The sequence below is a fragment of the Neovison vison genome, chromosome 1 (genome assembly GCF_020171115.1).
Source record: "Neovison vison isolate M4711 chromosome 1, ASM_NN_V1, whole genome shotgun sequence".
NCBI classification, from domain to species: Eukaryota; Metazoa; Chordata; class Mammalia; order Carnivora; family Mustelidae; genus Neogale; species Neogale vison.
Window position 1 is genome coordinate 10,468,628 of NC_058091.1, and position 19,364 is coordinate 10,487,991.

Below are 19,364 nucleotides of genomic sequence, written 5' to 3' on the forward strand. Positions count from 1 at the left end.
GTAATCCATTTTGAATTTATTTTTGTATATAGGATAAGTTAAGAATCTAACTCCATTCTTTTAGAAAAACATGTTGTTCTAGCTTTGCGCAGTGGCAGTATCGTAGCCAATGAGGTTTATCCGAGGCGCGATTATTGCTAATAGAAAAACATGTTGTTCTTACTCTATGTAATTTTCACATCAGCTTTAGATCCTTCTGTTCTTCTAAGAAGTAGTTTGACTTGGTATCTACAGTTCCCTCCACAACTAAAGTATACACATTCAACTCACAGTAGTTTCTGTTTATATGAAATTGAAGATCACACAAACCTAATTTATGGTAATAGAAATATCACAACACTGGTTGTGGGATATACGTAACAAATGTCTAAAAAAAGACATGAAGGAACTCTGGGAGTGATGAAAAAAAATCTTTATCTTAACTGGGATGGTAGTTTCATGGATGTACATATGTGTCAAAACTCATCAAATGATGAGATCTGAATTTAGATTAAGATCTGAACAGTTTTATTGTATGTAAGTTATACCTTTAAAAACTACTAGCAGAATATGTATATATACTTAGGAACAAAAATAGTTAAACTTTTAACTTCACATGTTTTATAATGTATTTATGTTAAAACATCACTGCCTTATTTATGACATGTAAATTCCCTACTTGATTATGACGGTTCCCAGGTACTACTTAGATTTGTAATCTACTACATAGATTATGTAAAGTAGAAAATACGAACACTCCCAGGAACACAGGGAGTGTTCGTATTTTCTACTTTACATAATCTAAAATAGCACACAGCAATTGGGTATATTGAAATAATCATAGTGGTATGTAAATTCAAATATCTGAGAGTCACAGTATGTACAGAATCAGTATCTCTGCAACCCAGAATTCTACTTCTATGATTTTATCTCAAGAAAAAATGTGAAACAAATATACAAACATATGTATAGCAAGGAATTCACTGCACCCCCCTGACCACATCCCCACTGAAAAATACAGAAACTGCCTAAATGTCTGTCAACAGAGATTGGGGAACGTAATATTCAATATCAGCTTATTAATGAATCTCATTGTAGATAACATGTATTTAATAGCAAGAAGCATTATTAAGGTGTACCTAAAAGGGCAGAAGGTTAAAAACAGTTTATGTAGTATAATGCTATTTTTTAATATGAAAATCTGTGTATGTGTGGTTATCTGAATAAAGAATTCATAGCCTAAGGGAGTAAACACCAAAATGTTATCTATCATTTCTTAAACCAATTCAGTGTTTTTCATGAATCTACAACAAAATGCAATTTATTTAGGATTATTTATTGTAGTCTATTTAAAAGTTATCAAGAAGTGTGTTATAACAATTTGCCTTTAACAGCAGAAAGCTCCTTAATTTTGTTTGTTTCTCATCATAGGCTTGAGCCCCTCCAGGTAAATTCCACAGAATGGGAAGGGAAAAAGCACAGGAGAAATCGTAAATTCACAACAGTTACATTTTAGTCATTACTGTGGCAAATTCTGCTGGCTTCCGATTTCACAGAAAGATCAAACACTGTTTTTCATGCATAAGAGTAAGACTGAAAATTCCCCACAGCAAGGAATTCAGATGCTAAGCCAATGTGTGGTTGAACCAATTGCATGAGGAAATTTTATTATGTCAACATGTCCAGTCAAAAATAATGTGCTAGAAGGTAATAAATAAAGTTTACAAGGTCAAGATCCTACAACTGCCATAATCTACAATCCCTTAAGCTAAATTCCCAATTGAGACTTCTAAACAATTTAGGTCCCTTTTTTTTTCTTTCTTATTTTAAAAAGGAAAATAAATCCTGCCCTTAGGCTTGTCTAAGAAAAAAAGTCAAAACAACAAACCTCCACAATTCCCTGAAATTATCCCTTCATGCTTGAAAAACGAGAAACTATCAACAAATGTATATTGAGTGCTTACTGTATACTCAAGCGAAGTTCCCTTAAAATTCAGTCCAGCTTTCCTTGGGCAAGAGAAAAAAGTCTATCCAGAGTTGAAGAAGGAGTTGGCAAAGCATTCAACAGTCAAGCAGTGTCTTAAACACCAGAAGAAGCTTGATGACCAAACCACACAAACAAGTCAGTTACACAGCTTACGTTGCTAAGGAGCACACTTCGTTTGGTCTATGCCCTTATTCCTAACGAGTAACTTCCGGGCCACAAACACTGCTGTTTTAAGGCCTGAAAACGAACCAACGTAATCTAGACTGATTTAACCCTCTCCCTTTGGCTTAGGCATTTTTAAAATTCTTACCAAAATATTTTTTTTTAACAAACCTAACTATTATGTAAAATTTCAAACATATACAAGAGTAGAAAGAATAGTATTAAAACCCACAGTTTAAGTAATCATGAACTTACGGCCAATGTGGTTTCATCTACAGCCCCGCCCACTGTTCCCCATACCGGCTCCTATCCCATCGTGTCATCTCACTGGAAGATGAGAGTACGCAGCTTCTTCAGTCTCATCTGGGGCCCCAAAATAAATCACATGCAGGGGACCCAACCCAGACATCTTGCCTGGAGCCAAACTCAACGGAGTCCCCCAAAATCAGTCCAACCAACCCACAGACCCATGGGTAGAAAAATAAACACTTGTTGTAAACTACGGAGACTTTCAAGTTGATTGATTTGTAGCATTATCTGTCAATAGTTACCTGCAACTTCCAACAAGTATTAACAGTAGATTTCTTTGGATGAATAGAATATTGTGGATTTTTCACTTTCCATTTGTGCTTTTTATGTTTTCCACATATTCTTTTTTCTTGTATTTTAATTCCACTGTCGTTAACACAGTGTTACATTAGTTCTAGGTATACAGAATAGTGAGTCAACAGTTCTGTGCATGATGCAGCTGCTCATCATGATGACAAGTGTCCTCTTAATCTCCTTCACCTACTTCCTCCATCCCCTCACCCACCTCCCTTCTGGTAACCATCAGTTTGTTCTCTAGAGTTAAGAGAATACATTTCTTTGTGATTCATGGAACCAAGTCGAAAAGCTCTCATTTGCCACCAGTATGTAAGTCTTCCCTCATGACACATTTGTTTAGTAAAACATCCTTGGGAGGTATACACATGATATAAATTATAAACATAAACACAGGGAACATAATCCCATACAACCTCTCTTGGACTTCTGTACAGTTATGAACTGCCACAAAATTTCATTGCTTATTCTAAGTCCAACTGCTCTATATTTAGCAAATCACAGCTTAAGCGAATACTAGGTCAGACAATGTTCTGCAGAGCGAATATTCTATATGGCTGTGGGAACTAAATGGTAGTGCCTCTCCTGACCTCAATTTCCAAAAGTCAGAGATCTGTCCTGAACAGCCATTATTTCCTCTTTATAATCATCATCCTTCTATTATCCATGAATTTATTTATACCCTTCTTAAATTAATTTATATTTCTAGTCCATGTTACCTCTTGAGGGTAACCAGTTCTGGAACGTTATTATCCATTTCATAAAGTGGTACATCCTTTAATTTTCCTAAAATTAACTCCAAGCTTCAAGGAGTGCCCCCTAATGCCAGCACACAGAACCTGAGTAAGAGACATACGTCCTGTCCATGCTCCGCCCCTTGATTAATTTCAGCGGCTCCTCGGAGCGCCTGCGCTTGGCCAGGGCTCACCGTGGAGCAGGGGCTGCAGCTTCCCAAGGCACCGCAAAGCAGGCTGCATGCAGGAGGAAGATTACTTTTCTAGGTACTTTTTAAAATAGCCGCTAGTACACATTTTGTATTCTCTCCTCTACCTCCTAACTACAGCTGTTTTCACCTTTCCTCCCAGGTCAGCCAATTAGAGGAGATTTTGTTTAAGTATTCATAAAATGCAGGCATTCACTGGCAGTAAAATGCTTCCTCGCTCATTTACAACCAGTGTTGAACGAAGTCTTACTGTACACAAAATTAACACACAAGTGTATAATTGTAGTTTTATGCTCAAGTGCCCTAATTATGCACTTTAAAACACTTTCTTCCCAAGGATTCATCGAGGGCATTCGATATCACAGATCTATAAAGGCTACAGTACGCTTTTTGATAAAACAGAAGCAAAACAGGAAAAAATCTGCAGCTTCAGAGAGAAAAGTCTGTGTGCAATGCACAAGATGATAAATCTCATTCCACAAAGTCTGGCTAAAAAAGAGAGCATATTTCCAACGTATTTAAATGTGGTACTGGGGGACGGAAGGGGAGGGTGTGCCTTCATTCACACTGCTTATTCTTGAAGGAAACAGAAGCAACATACAAAAATAACTGGTCTAAAACCTTTCACAAACTATCACAGGGGAGAAAAATACATCTAGGAGCCTACAATGCCTTATTTATGTAATAATGTAAGCAAGGAAAAAAATTAACAGTAAAAAGGCCATGCTCATTTCTACCACGGAAGCTTTGACATCTAGGTTACCAGCATTTACATTTAAAACAAAATCAAAAATAAGGATTTTCCATACAAAACATATGCAGTCAATTTTAAATTAGAGAATCAAAACTATGGAAATATACTGACATGATGTGCACGAAGCTCTACTTTGTGGAGGTAACAATGCATACAGAAAGCAAGGAAGGGCTCTGAAGGCAATCTATAGTAATAAATAGGTCAAATCTGCTCACGGAAGCAGCATTTTCCTAGAAAAAGCTACTTGAAAAGAGAAAGGAAAGGAAACAAGAAAAAGGCCTGTGCTGCTTCACAGGGGTTCAGCCGTCCATCTAAGAGAGTACGTCCCCAAGAAAAAAGGCACACTAATCATTTACTTAGTGATGAATTCATCTCACTGGAAAGCGATTTGGAGTTTCCACTGCTCCTGTTACATTACTGCCCAAACTGCAACAGGTAGTTCGGGATCAGTGAATATAATCTTTTGAGTTGTTTCCGTTTAAAACACACACACAGGGGCGCCTGGGGGGGCGCTCAGTGGATTAAATCCTCTGCCTTCGGCTCAGGTCATGATCCCAGGGTCCTGGGATCGCGCCCGCACCGGGCTCTCTGCTCAGCAGGGAGCCTACTTCCCCTGCTCTTTCTGCCTGCCTCTCTACCTACCTGTGATCTCTGTCAAATAAATAAATAAAATCTTTAAACACACACACACACACACACACACAGGGCACCTGAGTAACTCAGTCAGTGATGCAGCTGACTCTTGATTTTAGCTCAGGTCATGATCTCAGGGTCATGAGAATGAGCCCCTGAAGGGGGTGTCCAAGTTCACTGGGGAGTCTGCTTGAGATTCTCTCCCTCTGCCACTTCCCCTACATGCACGTGCACGTGTGCTCTCTCTCTCTCAAGTAAATAAATAAAATCTTTAAAAATATATATAAGAAGATTATAAGAAAAAAAGCCAAAACAGTACAACAGAACTCCACACAGAGGTTAGAACAGCTGTAGAGTCTAATAAGACTTTAGAGTAAGTGTCAGGGGGCGCCTGGGTGGCTCAGTGGGTTAAGCCTCTGCCTTCAGGTCAGATCATGATCTCGGGGTCCTGGGATCGAGCCCCGCATCGGGCTCCCTGATTGGCGGGAAGCCAGCTTCCCCCTCTCTCTCTGCCTGCCTCTCTGCCTACTTGTGATTTCTGTCTATCAAATAAATAAATAATCTTTTAAAATAATAATAATAATAAAAACAAATAAAATAAAATAAGTGTCCGGCTACCTGATGTTCATGTTTTTAAAACCCACCACCTGGGCCCCCTGTCCCCGTGAGGACACCATTTAGTGCAGGTAAAATGGAAAACACACAGCAAGGACAACTGACGGGAATTGAAGAAGGAGCCACTTGCCCAGCTGCCCTTCTGGCCAGAGATTTCTATTTTTATAGAGCACAAAAAGAGGAGCCAAGAGCTTTACCACTTTCCTATATAAACCCAGCTGCCAAAATGGATGTGCCAAAGGGGAATTTCAGAGAATTTTAAAGAGATAACCTTTGCTGAGGCTGCAATGTCAACTCCACGACCGCATGACCGGAGCGTGTGCAGTGAATGCTAGACTGGAAAGTCTATTCTATTTGAGATAACCACGGAGTGGGGGAAACAGAGAAAACAGGGATTTACCAGAGTAAGACCAGAATTCTAAAGCAGCCAATGGAGAAACAAGTAACCGGCAACTTCTACGGGGGAGAACTCAACGGTGGAGGGACAGCAGGAGGAATACTGCTCACTGAAGACCCTTTCTAGCTTGGGGATTTCATACCCTGCATATCAATGACTTCTTCGTGTGCGTGAGAGATTTTTTTTTTTTTTTAAATACAGCTTTGAAGTTGTCCGTTTTTCTTTTTTTAAGTGGAAGATGGGGGGATGCCATATGATTGCACTGTTACCAACGATCGAAAGCTCACCCTTTTAGGGGGAGGGTGCTAGATGTTTCTATATCTTTTCTATATCTTTTTTCTCTCCTGCAAGATGGAGAGAGAGAGAAGGAAAAAACGAAAGAAAGAAAGAAAATGAAATTTTTAAACTATATTGTATGAAAACATGATTCTTTGAAAATGTACAGTCTAACTGTTCCATGAGATTTTTTTTTTAAGGAAGAAACATGTACTCATTAATCTATCTCCCCGAACTTTAAATGACGCAAATGTTGAAAAATGTATGAATGGAGAAAAATAATAGCATTGGTAATGCAAAAGGGTCAGCCTTCTCCACATACCATGGCCAAGATCCAAACCTGGCTATTAAAGTCTTCCTCTGAGACTTGAGAATTCAGTAGGCTGCAGAATCTAAGAATAGACAGTCCCAAGGGAAGAACTAGCATGGGGACCATCACTGGCATCCTCCCTGACTGCAGGCACGGACACTGACTCAGATGGCAGGGAGGTCGCAGGCTTTTTGTCCCGTGCTTCCCAGGGACAGAACGAGCTTCAGATAAGCAGAACTAGCCGGGTGGTTTATTTTTTGCCCCAACTTTCAGAATGAGCCCATAACAAACAATGATGAGTAAATTTATAAAGGAGTCTTTTTTCATCAGAGGTCTGTACTACTAACCGGACATCTCTCAGTGAGACTAAAGGAAATCAGTATGCACATCAGTGACTGAAAAACTGACTTCTTGGTCTGAACTGAGGGTAGGGGAGGGAAGGGAGGTGAAAATCCTCAAAAACATATCCAACAGCAGTACATATATTTGGATCAATAAGCTTTTGTTTTAAACTAAAAATATATATCCATTCCCGCATGCTCAGAAGGCTAAGTCTAATTACATTTTATTGTGAATTACTTTATCATACACTATTAGAACTGATAGATTTCAGAGATCACGGGTTCAACCTTCTCCTAGGTCAAGGTCAACAAAGTTAGGTCAAGGGTTAGAAAACCAGCACCATTTTACCCAACTAGACTAACAGAACACAACTCGCTGCTCTGCTCTCCCCTTCCCTACCCCCACCACCCCCTCACCCCACCCCACCATGCTCATGTCACCTTCCAGTGACCCTCAGTCAATGAAGAGGACAGGGGAGTCACATGCACGAGAAGAATGGAGGGGAGGCTGTAAATGGACACTCAGGCTGGAACACGAGGAGCAGAGGACACTTTGGAGATCTTGCTCTGTTTTTGAAGACAATAGTGTGAACAGACAAGACTGCCAGAACATGAGAAAAGCAAGCACAGAAGAAGATGAGAAAAGGGACAGGTCAGTAGAAGTACAATGGCCACAAATAAGAACTGCACATAATTTTAAGTTTGCAAAGCTGAAGTCAAAATGTCTGGGTGATTAATTTAGAACGCATTAGGATATAAAATTTCTACCAACACTGACACCATGCGCTCAAGACAAAGTGGAAGGGGGCAATGGGCTCTTCATTTTGAGTCATTTAGCACAGAGACACAACTTCCAAACTTGTGATACTGGATAAGAGTTTAAAGAGGAGTTCCAGTCTGACGTTGAAGAATATGAGGAAATTGTGCTTTGGATACAATATCAAAGCCCTTAAAATATAAATATATCCCAAAGCAAATGTTTATATGAAAGGAGAAAATAATGTAATTATTTCCCTTGAAAAAGAAAATTTGTAATTTTTTTATTTCATCACAGAGAACAAGTGCCAAATATTCCCCGAAGATTGGTCAGGAGAAAAAATAAATAAATAAAGGATGTTGACATATTACAATCATTAACAGAAAGGCACCTGGGGGCAGATATCTGGTGGAGAATTTACTCAATACAGAATTTTCAACAAATTAAATATCTCACTTCTTTCTACTGTCTCCTCTATTTATATTAACAAATCATTAAAATTAGATAGTCTAACCTATTCATTCTGAAAATCAATAAATCATCATAATTATCCCCCTCAAAACTATACTTCAGCACAGACTATCCATTCTAAGCACCTTTGCAGGTAAATCAGTAGACTTTAGAGAATAGAGAAGCCATTTAACGGTTTTACTAAAACATTAAGGAGTATGAAATAATTATCCTAAGATACAGCCCACCAATCCAATGACAAATAAGGATAATTGGGCTAAAAAGTTTATTACTCCTGAAATTATACCATATTCTAAATCTACCTTTTATTAATTAAGAAAAATATTTCTTTACCATTTACCACTTCTTTACCATTTACCCAAATATTTCTTTACCATTACCATTAAGAGGAAAAAGCTAGGTTTTAAACAGTATCCCAAGACGATTTCCACTTTAACAAATCTTTAAATTTAAAAGATATGCTGTGTGGGACAGCTGGGTAGCTCAGCTGGTTAAGCAATTGTCGGCTCAGATCATGATCCCAGGGTCCTGGGAGACTGTGCCCACAGTATTGCCCCAGGTCAGGCTCCCTGCTCAAGGTGGAGTCAGCTTCTCCCATTTCCCCCTACCCCTCACCCCTGCTTATGTGCACTTGAGCTCTTGGCTCTAATAGACAAATAAAATTTTTTTTAAGATTTTATTTATTTGACAGATCACAAGTAGGCAGAGAGGCAGGCAGAGAGAGAGGAGGAAGCAGGCTCCCCACCTAGCAGAGAGCCCGATGTGGGGCTCAATCCCAGGACCCTGGGATCATGACCTGAGCTGAAGGCAGAGGCTTAACCCACTGAGCCACCCAGGCGCCCTGACAAATAAAATTTTTTAAAAAAATTAAAAAGGAGGTGTGGGGCACCTGGGTGGCTCAAGTGGGTTAAAGCCTCTGCCTTCGGCTCAGGTCATGATCCCAGGGCTCTCTGCTCAGTAGGGCGCCTGCTTCCCACCTACCCCACCCTGCCTGCCTCTCTGCCTACTTGTGATCTCTGTCAAATAAAAAAAGAAAAATCTTTAAAAGAATACATATATACATTAATTAATTAATTAATTAATTTAAAAGGGGGAGGCTCTCTCTGATTTAAGGCAAGGTGTATGGAATTGGTGGAGATCAGTCACATTTTCTAAGCAAAGATGCCACATTCAATACTCACTCACAATCACTTCAAGCATACAGCTATTTCTTACTGCCAGAGAAAACAATTAGCAGCACTACTACCCAGTCAAGTGGTGGTTCCTGAAACTCAGAAGCTCTCTCTAGGGCACTCCACTCCCCACACATGGAATAGCCTCATCAACCCAGAAGCCCCTGCCATCCCCTTAGCTGACTGTAATCACCTCATAAAGTCCGGGACACATCAGCTGCTGGGGTCTGGGCACTCCATCTTCACAGGTTCTCACGGCAGTCCCCATCTACAGGGGGCTACCCTCAGTGCGGCTCCCTCTGGGGCTCTGCAGAGAAGCAGTGCTACGTAGGTGGCCATTCCCTAAGAGAACGTAGGACTTGCTGTGCAACTGGTAAACCCCTTCACTGTGGTTTGAATTTTCCATCAGGTTGTGCCGCAAACAGACTATATTCTAACTCTATTTTTACCTCAACTATAAACAAACAAATAAATAAAACATTTTTTAAAATCTCTATTACAGGAATAGGGGTTGAGGAAGCAAAGAAGCTTGAAAACAGTGAAGGTTAATCAGAAGCAATGGCTTTCAAATGCTCTGGACTCCAACTCAAAAGAGGACATATATTTTATATCACAACCATGAACACATACGACACCCTTACTACATGTGATACATTCATATTTTCTACGGCTTATATCCAAATTCTTTCCCTTTTAAAGAAAGGCCTAGCTGCAGCCTAATACACTGCTTTCATGTTCCCACAAACGGATCACAATGAGCAGTTTAAAAAACACAGCATTTGAGGATGACATTTGCAGATCTCTGGGAAAACTGTTCCAAGTGACATTATAATAGTGTCCACAAACACTGGTCCCTGCATTTCCTCTCCCCTGACCTGCAGCTGCTGTTGACACACAGTGTCACTGCCAGAGAGACAGACCACCGCTGGTCTGCCTGGGCTAAACAGCGAGAGCAGTTCATTAGGAAGACAACTGGCGAAACAGACGGACGGAAGGCGACCTCCCCCAACCCCGTCCCAGAACAGGAGGACGACCTACGGACAGTACCTAACTCAGGAAGAAGGGACACAGTGACTCCCAGAAGCAATCAGGAGTCGAAGCAAGAAAAACTGAGGAATAGAGACAAAGCTGGAGTCAGACAGGGACCGGTTCTGCGGGGAGATTCAGGAGAACGAGGCCATGCCATGGGAGCAGGAAGCCAAGTGTCAGAGACGGACGCATCAAACTTACAGGCGAGCGAAAGAAGTGAATCTGAAAGTACGGAATGAGTGGAGCTCCAGAGACGACAGAGCAAGGAAAATGAGATGGGAGGAAATTTTAAAATAAAATAGAGGGCGCCTGGGTGGTTCAGTCAGTTAAGCATCTATCTGACTCTGGATTTCGGCTTAGGTCGTGACCTTGGGGTTGTGGGATGGAGCCCCAAGCCGGGCTCCGCGCTCCGCATGGACTCTGTTAACTACCTCTCGCTCTGCTCCTCCCACCGCTCTCTCTGTCGCCCTCTCTCTCTCGCTCACTCGCTCTCAAATAAATAAATAAATAAATAAAATCTTTAAAATAAAATAGAATGAAGGAGGAGGGGCTAAGACTTCTCTTGATTTTCTACATAGGTCACAAAACAAGTAAAGCAGCCTAGGAAGAAGGTAATTTGTCCAGGGGTGCGGGGGAGTACAGAGGATCCTAACCGTGGGAACGCTGACTGCCCCGTCCCTGCGCTAATCCTGAGGTTCCCAAGCAGTGAGCTCTTTGCCAGGTTTATATTAATATTCAGCCTCATCATCTCTGTGGGAGAAATACTCGGGAAAGGAATTATAACCACCACCACCTGAAATCTGCAATAATGAACCTGAACGCTCACGAGGAAGAATGAAAGAACGCACAGCCCGAAGGCTCCTGTCGCCCGTTCCCTGACCAACGAATGCCAAGAGGACAGAAAAAAACTAAAGGCAGTTCCCTTGATTGAGTGTGCACCCTTAGAAATACGGAAATTAAGCTAGTGAACTCTCTCTTCTCCTCAGGTTCCCCTTGTGTTCTTTTATCATAACCGGACTTTGTTCTCTACCCGGGGGCCTCAATATGAAAGCCCCCGACCACAAATGAGTGATGACGAGTAAAGCTAGTCATAGTCAGCTCTCTCTTCTCCAGAAATGATTTTACTACAGTAACTACAAGACAGACCTCATTGTAAAATGCCTTCCTTCACTGATACGAGCTACCCCTCAAAATAATAGCTACGACAATACCAATACTTCATTTTTTACATAGCACTTTTCAACTTTTAAGACTAGGGTCCATGACAATCCTGTTGAAATGGGTAGAACTGGTCTCCTTTAACTGAGCAGAACCTTAAAACATCTAAGACTATGTGGCCGATTGGCAGCAGAATCAGTGCGAGATTTCTGATCTCCTCATCCAACCAGACCACAGCACCAAAGGATGAAGGAAACGGCGAGGCTCCTTTACATACCATTATCTGTATCTATGCTTTGCTTTCCCAAACGTATTTCAAACATCTACTTTCCATCATGTCACATGTACTGATCGAACATTCCATGAGCAACGAAGCATCAACAGAATTATCCTAGGCCCCATATTAGATACAAATAGGAAGAAGACAGATTTCCCGCGCATAAGCAGCGGACAAGCAGGACACAGTAAAACCTGTTTACAAGTCAGAAGAAACAGGAGGAATCTGGGCAGGAACAGAGAAGGGGAGGGCAGAGAAGGGAGCAGGCGAATGCCACTGGAAAAGTTGGGGACACAAGTGCTAGAACATTAGGAAATGCTGTTCAGACCAGAAGTACTGGACCCAGGCCTGCAGGGAGGACTCAACGTTCAGCTGGCAGAGAAAAGATAAAGAGGAATCTCTGTTGAGTAACAGAAACCCAGTTGGGAAGCCAGGAACACATTAAGGACATGGGGAATAAAGAGCTCAGTACACTATGAGGTAATGATAGGGAAGAATTCTGATTAACTCCCAAGACCATGCTATGCATACAGTGGATGCGTAAGAAAACATGCGGGCTGTACGAATACTGAGTCTGTAATTAATTAGTACATTTCATTTTAAAACACAAACGCATGAGTTACCACCCAAGTTAACGAGTTATTAATTCTCCAACGTTGACCGTGGATTGTCTGTGTAAAAACTTTAAGCCCATTAGGGCTTACCCCCTTACCACACACACCTTCAGGACACCTGTGTACATCACCACTGAGGAGCACAGCTTTTTCATATTAACCCAAATATACCAGGGGAAGGAGGTAAGCCTCTGCCCTCTGAAATCAGGTCCTGCATTCCAAACGCATGCAGTAATTTTTAAGGAATACCTGCCGTTTAGAATTAGTGCTCTAACTGTTCCTCTTTAATCAACAGGAATAAACACTGAGCAGACCCCAATGCATACCACTGGGACTAAATTCCAGTAACGGCAATGAAGTAGTCAGGTACTGAGATCCAGGAACCCAGCAGGCAGACCTCAGACTCCCTGAAAATGAGCGATACAGAACTGGAGACAATACGCACAAGACAATGTGCACGGGCATTAAGAACCTGAATATGTCACAGGTGATCGTTTATATTTTATACACACACACACACACACGTATGCATAACATGTTGATTTACTTGAAAAATGAAACTACTAGAAATGATCTAACCTCTTCAAATTTCTTCTGGCACCATATGTCAGAATTTCAAATCTGGTACCCCTAAAATTTCAAACAGCAAATCTAGGCCCTGATAAGAGGGGGTGGGGGTGGGGGGTCTGCCCTCGTGGGAGGTACCAGAAATCAGCGTGTTGAGGATAGAAGTGACGGCCAGAGACATGCTGGTCCAGACCTCACAGCTGCGGTGGGGTGGGAGGCAACCAAATCGGGCCAAGTCACCAGTCATCGGGGGAACCCTGGGAAGTCGTGCAGCCCACGGCCACGCAGCCAGACACCGTGGCTGCAGAGATAACGGGCTACTGTGTTTTAAATCCCTTCTCACACCCATCGAGCCACAAGACCAGTCCATCCTTTCCAAATCCCACTCTTTAGCCTAGTTCTCTAGGTTAGAAATACGAGGAAATGACAAACTGTTGTCAACTTAAAATGTGTTTGCTACACTAAATTAACAAGTATTTTCTAAAATAATAAAAGCTTATTAACTACCATCCACCAAAAGCCATCAATGCTTTTTCTAATGCAAATACATACTTTTCAAAGAGGCATTTACATTTCCTTACACTTTAAAATAATTACACACATTTTTTTAATCTACATAAACCATTACAAAGGTTTGAACCTTTATACACTACAGCAGCTTATCGACTATCTTACAGAACACTTCATGGTAAGCCTCCGGTCTCTCCCACAATATTACATTCTCCCTACTTTTCTCTTTCTCCTCTTTCCCTCAGACTCTCCCTACTTATGACTGGGTCACTCTTGACCTTAATGTCTCCCCCTCAAGAACATCTCTTGCCGTCTCCCCTAACTCCCAGCCTGTCCTCTCCAGGACATTAACCACCTCCCACCTCAAATGCACAGTTGGGGGCATTCTGACTCTCAGCAGCCCACAATCCCTGCCATGGAAGGGTCTTCTAGAATCTTCTAACATAGGGCTCCTGCCTGGCTTGGTCAATAGAGCACGTGACTCTTGATCTCAGGGTCCTGAGTTCGAGCCCCATGTTGGGCATGGAGCCTACTTTAAAAAGTTAAAATTCAAAAATCAAATCAAATCTTCTAAGATGGAAGGGGCCCTCTCCTGTGACGACAGTTGCCATCCGCTGCTGCAATGACAGTTTGAGAGTATCTTTGTTATTGGTTTTGTTCCCGTCCTGGGAGACCTGACGCTCAGTTTTCCTATGAGATGTGAGAGCTCGCTAGTCTGAAACACGGGAACACCAAGCTTCATTCTGTCTCTCTCACACACACACGCACACACACACCCTGCTCTGCCCGCACACGCATGCCCGCTTCATGTCTCTATCTTACTGCACAGCAAGAACTGATGTAATACTTTAGAAAAATAGTTAAGATATAAACCCTCTGTCCCTATAACAGAAAAACTACTTAACCTAAAAATTCTTAAGAATCTGCAAAAGTTTTAACGTGACATGAAAAAAAAATCCAGTAGAACACTTCTTACACTACTTGTTTTGAGGCAGTTCATTCCCCAAACACATTTCCTATTGTTAAGATCTTTGAAAGTGCTCATCCACCTGCCTCTCCTCGCAATCCACAAACTATGAAACGAATGCACAATTCACGGAGGGAAAAAGCGCAAAGGCTTCATTTACTGCACACCCATTCACCAGAGTGCGGAGTTGTGGGGCACGGCCACAAAGTGCCTGTGAGTTCCAGCGGTCTAATGAACAGATACAGTTTTCATAATTTTTATTGCTGCATTACACAGCTGAGTGATTGTCAGGCCAATGCCAAAGTACAGGTTCCATTTGAATGACATATGGCTTCAGTCAACCAGAGAGATGTTACAGCATTAAACAACACAAGTAGACAGAACAAGAATACAAATGCCAAACGAGGCCTCACCGAACCAGATACGCTAGTGCACATCTCTGTCCTGGGGAGAGGCTGTGGCTGGGTGTGTTTTGTGACTGGACATCTCTGAGCCCCTCGTGGCACTGGACCTGGGCACAGTGGCTTGCCGGCTGGTGTCACCACAGCCTGCATGGGCTCTGGGGCCAAAAGCAAGGGTCAAGCTCCAGGTCTGCCCTTAACCATTCCTTATCCTTTGATAAACTGTGTTCGTTCTTTGCCCAGCAGTTTTCTGAACTCCATCCTTCAAAATGACATTACAGCTCCCTCCATCTTGCTGAACGAGATGCTGACGTGAAGACCTCCGAGATGGTCAACCACCATGTAACACAACTGAGGGTAGGAACACTTGTGTCATCGAGAAGAGCTTGCTGAAGCACAGCCAGCCCGGGGGTAAAGGAGCAGTGCGGAGAACACCAGCCGGTCCCCTCGGCCGCCCAGGCCATGAGCGCTCTTTGGGGTTTGGACTAACTCCTCACCTGATGAGCCTGAGAGGAGGCTGTGACACGGTGATTTTCAATAACAAATACATATTTGGTCTTTATTCCCATTTCTAGCACGGAGTTCCTAAAACCCTTGGAATTTCCTAAGTGATGAGAGCCATAAAGGTGCCTCTCGTTATGTTACTGAGGTGGCATTCAACACTCACCACAGGGTGGGGACCAGCTGCCATGTGATAAGAGAGCTGGAACTTTCAGTCCCTCCCTCGAGTGCCGGGAAGGGGAAAGGGGCTGGAGGACGCAATCAATCACCCATGACCACTTATTTAATCAGTCATACCTGCTGTAATGAAGCTTCCACAAAAACCCCAGAGGACAGGTTCGGGGAGCTTCCAGGTGGGTGAACATGTGGAAATTCAGCAGGAGGGCTGCCCTCAGAGGGCACGGAAGCTCCATGACGCTTCCCATATGCCTAACCCGAGGCCCGTCTTCCATCCGGCTATTCCCGGGTCACACTGTTTTATAAGCCAGTAACATAGTAAGGAACAATGTTTCTCTGAGCTCTATCAGCTACTCTAGCAAATTTATTAAGCCGAAGGAGGGAGTCACTGGACCTTCCAGATCTCTAGCAATGTCATCTGAAGTGAGGGGTGGGAGGCCTGACTCACAGGACTGAGCCCTTAGCTGTGGGATCTGACGCTTTCTCCAGGTTGGTAGTGTCCGAATGGAGTTAAAGTGCAAGATATCCACTGGTATCCAAAGATTACTTGGTGGTGAGGGGGGAAAATACCACACTGCAATTGCTGTCAGAACTGTGGAGGCTGCCTCTGCCTCCTAACAGAGAAGCCGAAAATACTAGACACTTGATTCCCAAACTCCCTGGCAACTGGGTATTGGCACGTGACCCAGGATCAGCCAATGGGATACACGTGCCCTGATCTTTAATTCATTAGGTGGTAACACAAAGAAACAAGGGCAGGAGGAGTTTTGGCTGGCAGTGTACACAGCAACCCTCAACGCCAGGTGTGTGTCTCAAGGGCACGTTACCAGGACAGCAGCAGAATGATGATGGACAACCCATGGCCATGCACGCTAAGTGACAGGGCATGCCTTCTGTCCTGTGTCCTAGCTGGAGCATCGGTCTCACAGTGCGGTCTCCATTGTGCCTACTCTTCCCCCTGGCCCAGTTCGTCAGCCTTCCTGCCAATTCTATGGGCTTCCCAGTAGCCCGTCTACATACTTCCTTTCCAGTTTGGGATGGCCAGACTCGGTTTTCATTGCTTACAACGAAGAATTCTGGCTGATACACACAGCTTCTGAAATGGTAGGAAAAATAAGTAGAGAAATTACAAGAGAGTTTCCAAATGAGTGGCACTGCAGGGCAAAAACAGAAGGCAGAACGTGATACACAACTGTCATGATACAAATGATGAAGGGTAGGGGTGCCCGGGTGGCTCAGCCTGTTAAGCGTCTGACTCTGGCTCAGGTCATGATCTCAGAGGGTACTGGGATCGAGTCCCATGTCAGGCTTTGGCAGAGAGCCTGCCTGTCCCTCTCCCTCTGCCCCACCCATCACTTGTTCTCACTCTTTAATACATAAAGTCTAAAAAAAAAAAAATGATGAAGGCCAGTTGCTTGATCAAGACTATAGGACAAGAGCAAGAAAAGAACCAAGCTCTTCAAAAGATTTTAGGCAACTAATCAAAAGTCAAGAATAAATACGGTTATGTGAGAAGGCCCATGGGTCACCAGTAATGAGATTTCAGGGGCAGGCAGTTCTAATGTATTAACTGACGACTGACTGTAAGTTCGGAAGCAGACACCTCTAATACCAACCAGTACTTTTAACACAGAGAGAGAGAAGTGTTCGCTGAAGTGGAACTTGACTAAATACAGTTGGGGGTCAGTGGACAAGGGAGGTTTTACAGAGAAAGTGACATCTGAAGTAAACAAAAAAAGGGGAAGGAGGAACAGGTCATTTCAGACAGACGGAAGAGCATGATGAAGTATGGAAGGAAACAGCACGTGGTATATTCTCCAGTTGCAAGTATTTCAGTAAAGGGATGCACAGGCACCGGAGAAAGGGCTGGCAGGAGATAAGGCTGGAAAGGAAGACAGGCGTCAGCTCAGAAGCGCCACGCCATCAGGCTGCCAAGTTTGGATTTTATCTTTAATGGGAATTCACTAAAGAAATGTAAGCAGGAGAGTAACATATCAGATTTACATTTTATTTTAGCAAGATGACTGTGAAGACTCCATGTGAAGGAATAACAAAACAAAAGCTCGTTCTTAACCACATAGGATACATAAATCCTTGCAAATATAATGACCAGAAAAACACACCTACACACATACATAAAATTTTAATATTTAGCTCTAAATGGTTCACAGCTTCCTGCAGTCCATCTACGAACAATCCAGGGGCCGGAGACCTCAAAATAATAAGGATCTAGAAGCAGGAGAGAGATAACTGGCAAAGTCACTGGTTAAGAAGCTAGAGCAACTGTCCACATCAGTCAGGATGGCCAAGAACTCAACTTACAGTGAAGGTTATGATGGAGGCAGGGGGAAGACAGGACAGAAGAGGTCTGACCTAATCTGCAGGAATTACTCATCAGCAGGATGTGGGCAGTGAGGGAGGAGCACCAAACATGACTTCCAGAGGGATGACATGACTGAGCAGTGCATGATTTTGTGGGGCCAAATGGAGTCGGGGACAGAGAGGCCAATGGGACACTCAGAATTGAGTTGCTAGAGACACATGGAGGTGGAGAGGCCCTCTGGGAATTAGAAATTGGAATCTCCAGCCGAGCAGGCTATAGTCCTGGGTAGAATCACTGGACCAACATGGAACAGCAGAGACTACGTGGGACAACTAGACATGGCAGGGTCCAGACGATCTGAACCAGGCCGGAAGATCACAAGGGGAGCCCGGGACTCCATATGAGTCCACAGGCCAGAAGAGGGTGAGGGTACCAAGGCCATGCGTTCAGGATCAGAACACGACCACAATATCATTTTACAAACAGAAATACAAATCCTTATAAACATAGTCACGTTGGCACGATCTAAAAAATACAGAGCCTGGACAAATTTCTTTATTTTGAAATAATATTTTAAACTGACTGCTCACCGACCAGGAGATTAAAAGAAAATTAAAACTCCTATCCAGAGATGCAGTTCTCAATCTTGTCAGAACCCTAACTTGAAAAATGACAGTGTGTGCAAATAAAAAATTTTAAGGATGTTTTTAAAATACCCATGTAATTGGAAAAAAAATTTTTAAATAAACAATAAAATACCCATGTAATTTGGAATACTCAACAGTATACGCCAGCAACACTAAAAACTGAGGAAGGAATTTCCAACCTCTTTTTAAGAAAGCAATTCTTTCAACAGAAGTATTTAGCATGTTATATAAACATGTTATTCAGACAATGTACAACATAGGGGATTTTCATCACATTTACTACATTTGCTAGCCAAAATGTAGCACTCTTGTAATCACCAACAGAGCTGCAGTAAAACCTCTATAATATTAAACAACAACAAAACATGGCAGTAAGCCATCCTTCTATTAAGAAAAAGAAAACAAAGAAAACATTCTCCATAAGTACAGCTTTCTTTGTGACTTTTTTCCCTACAGAACTCATTTTAAACAATAGCTCACTGGCAAAAACATGATACTTTTAAATTTGGGCAGAGTCTGGCGTCTTTACTTTGTGAGGAGAAGTTGGCAGAAGAAAGACTGTAATAATTTTAAGGCTCTATTATTCTCACACTGAAATGCAAAATATGAAATAAAAATAACAAAAACATTAAAACAATATAATTTAGCTGGTCATATGTCTCTTTTTCACCTTAGTCAACCTTTATCATTGAGTATTATAAATCCAATTAATTTGAATAAATGGCAGTTGGTTCTATAGGTTCCTAGAGAATAAAATATAGATGTCATTAGCTGAATTGAAAGATGAACATAA

The 19,364-nt window shown here is 42.3% G+C and overlaps 1 protein-coding gene and 1 pseudogene across 7 annotated transcripts in view; one reads left to right on the forward strand and one right to left on the reverse strand.

Annotated features, from left to right (window-relative positions):
- The window catches only part of ARID1B (AT-rich interaction domain 1B), a 443,861-nt gene that overhangs the window by 324,168 nt on the left and 100,329 nt on the right, over window positions 1–19,364 (reverse strand). The window lies entirely within an intron of this gene.
- On the forward strand, window positions 81–211 carry LOC122897142 (annotated as a pseudogene).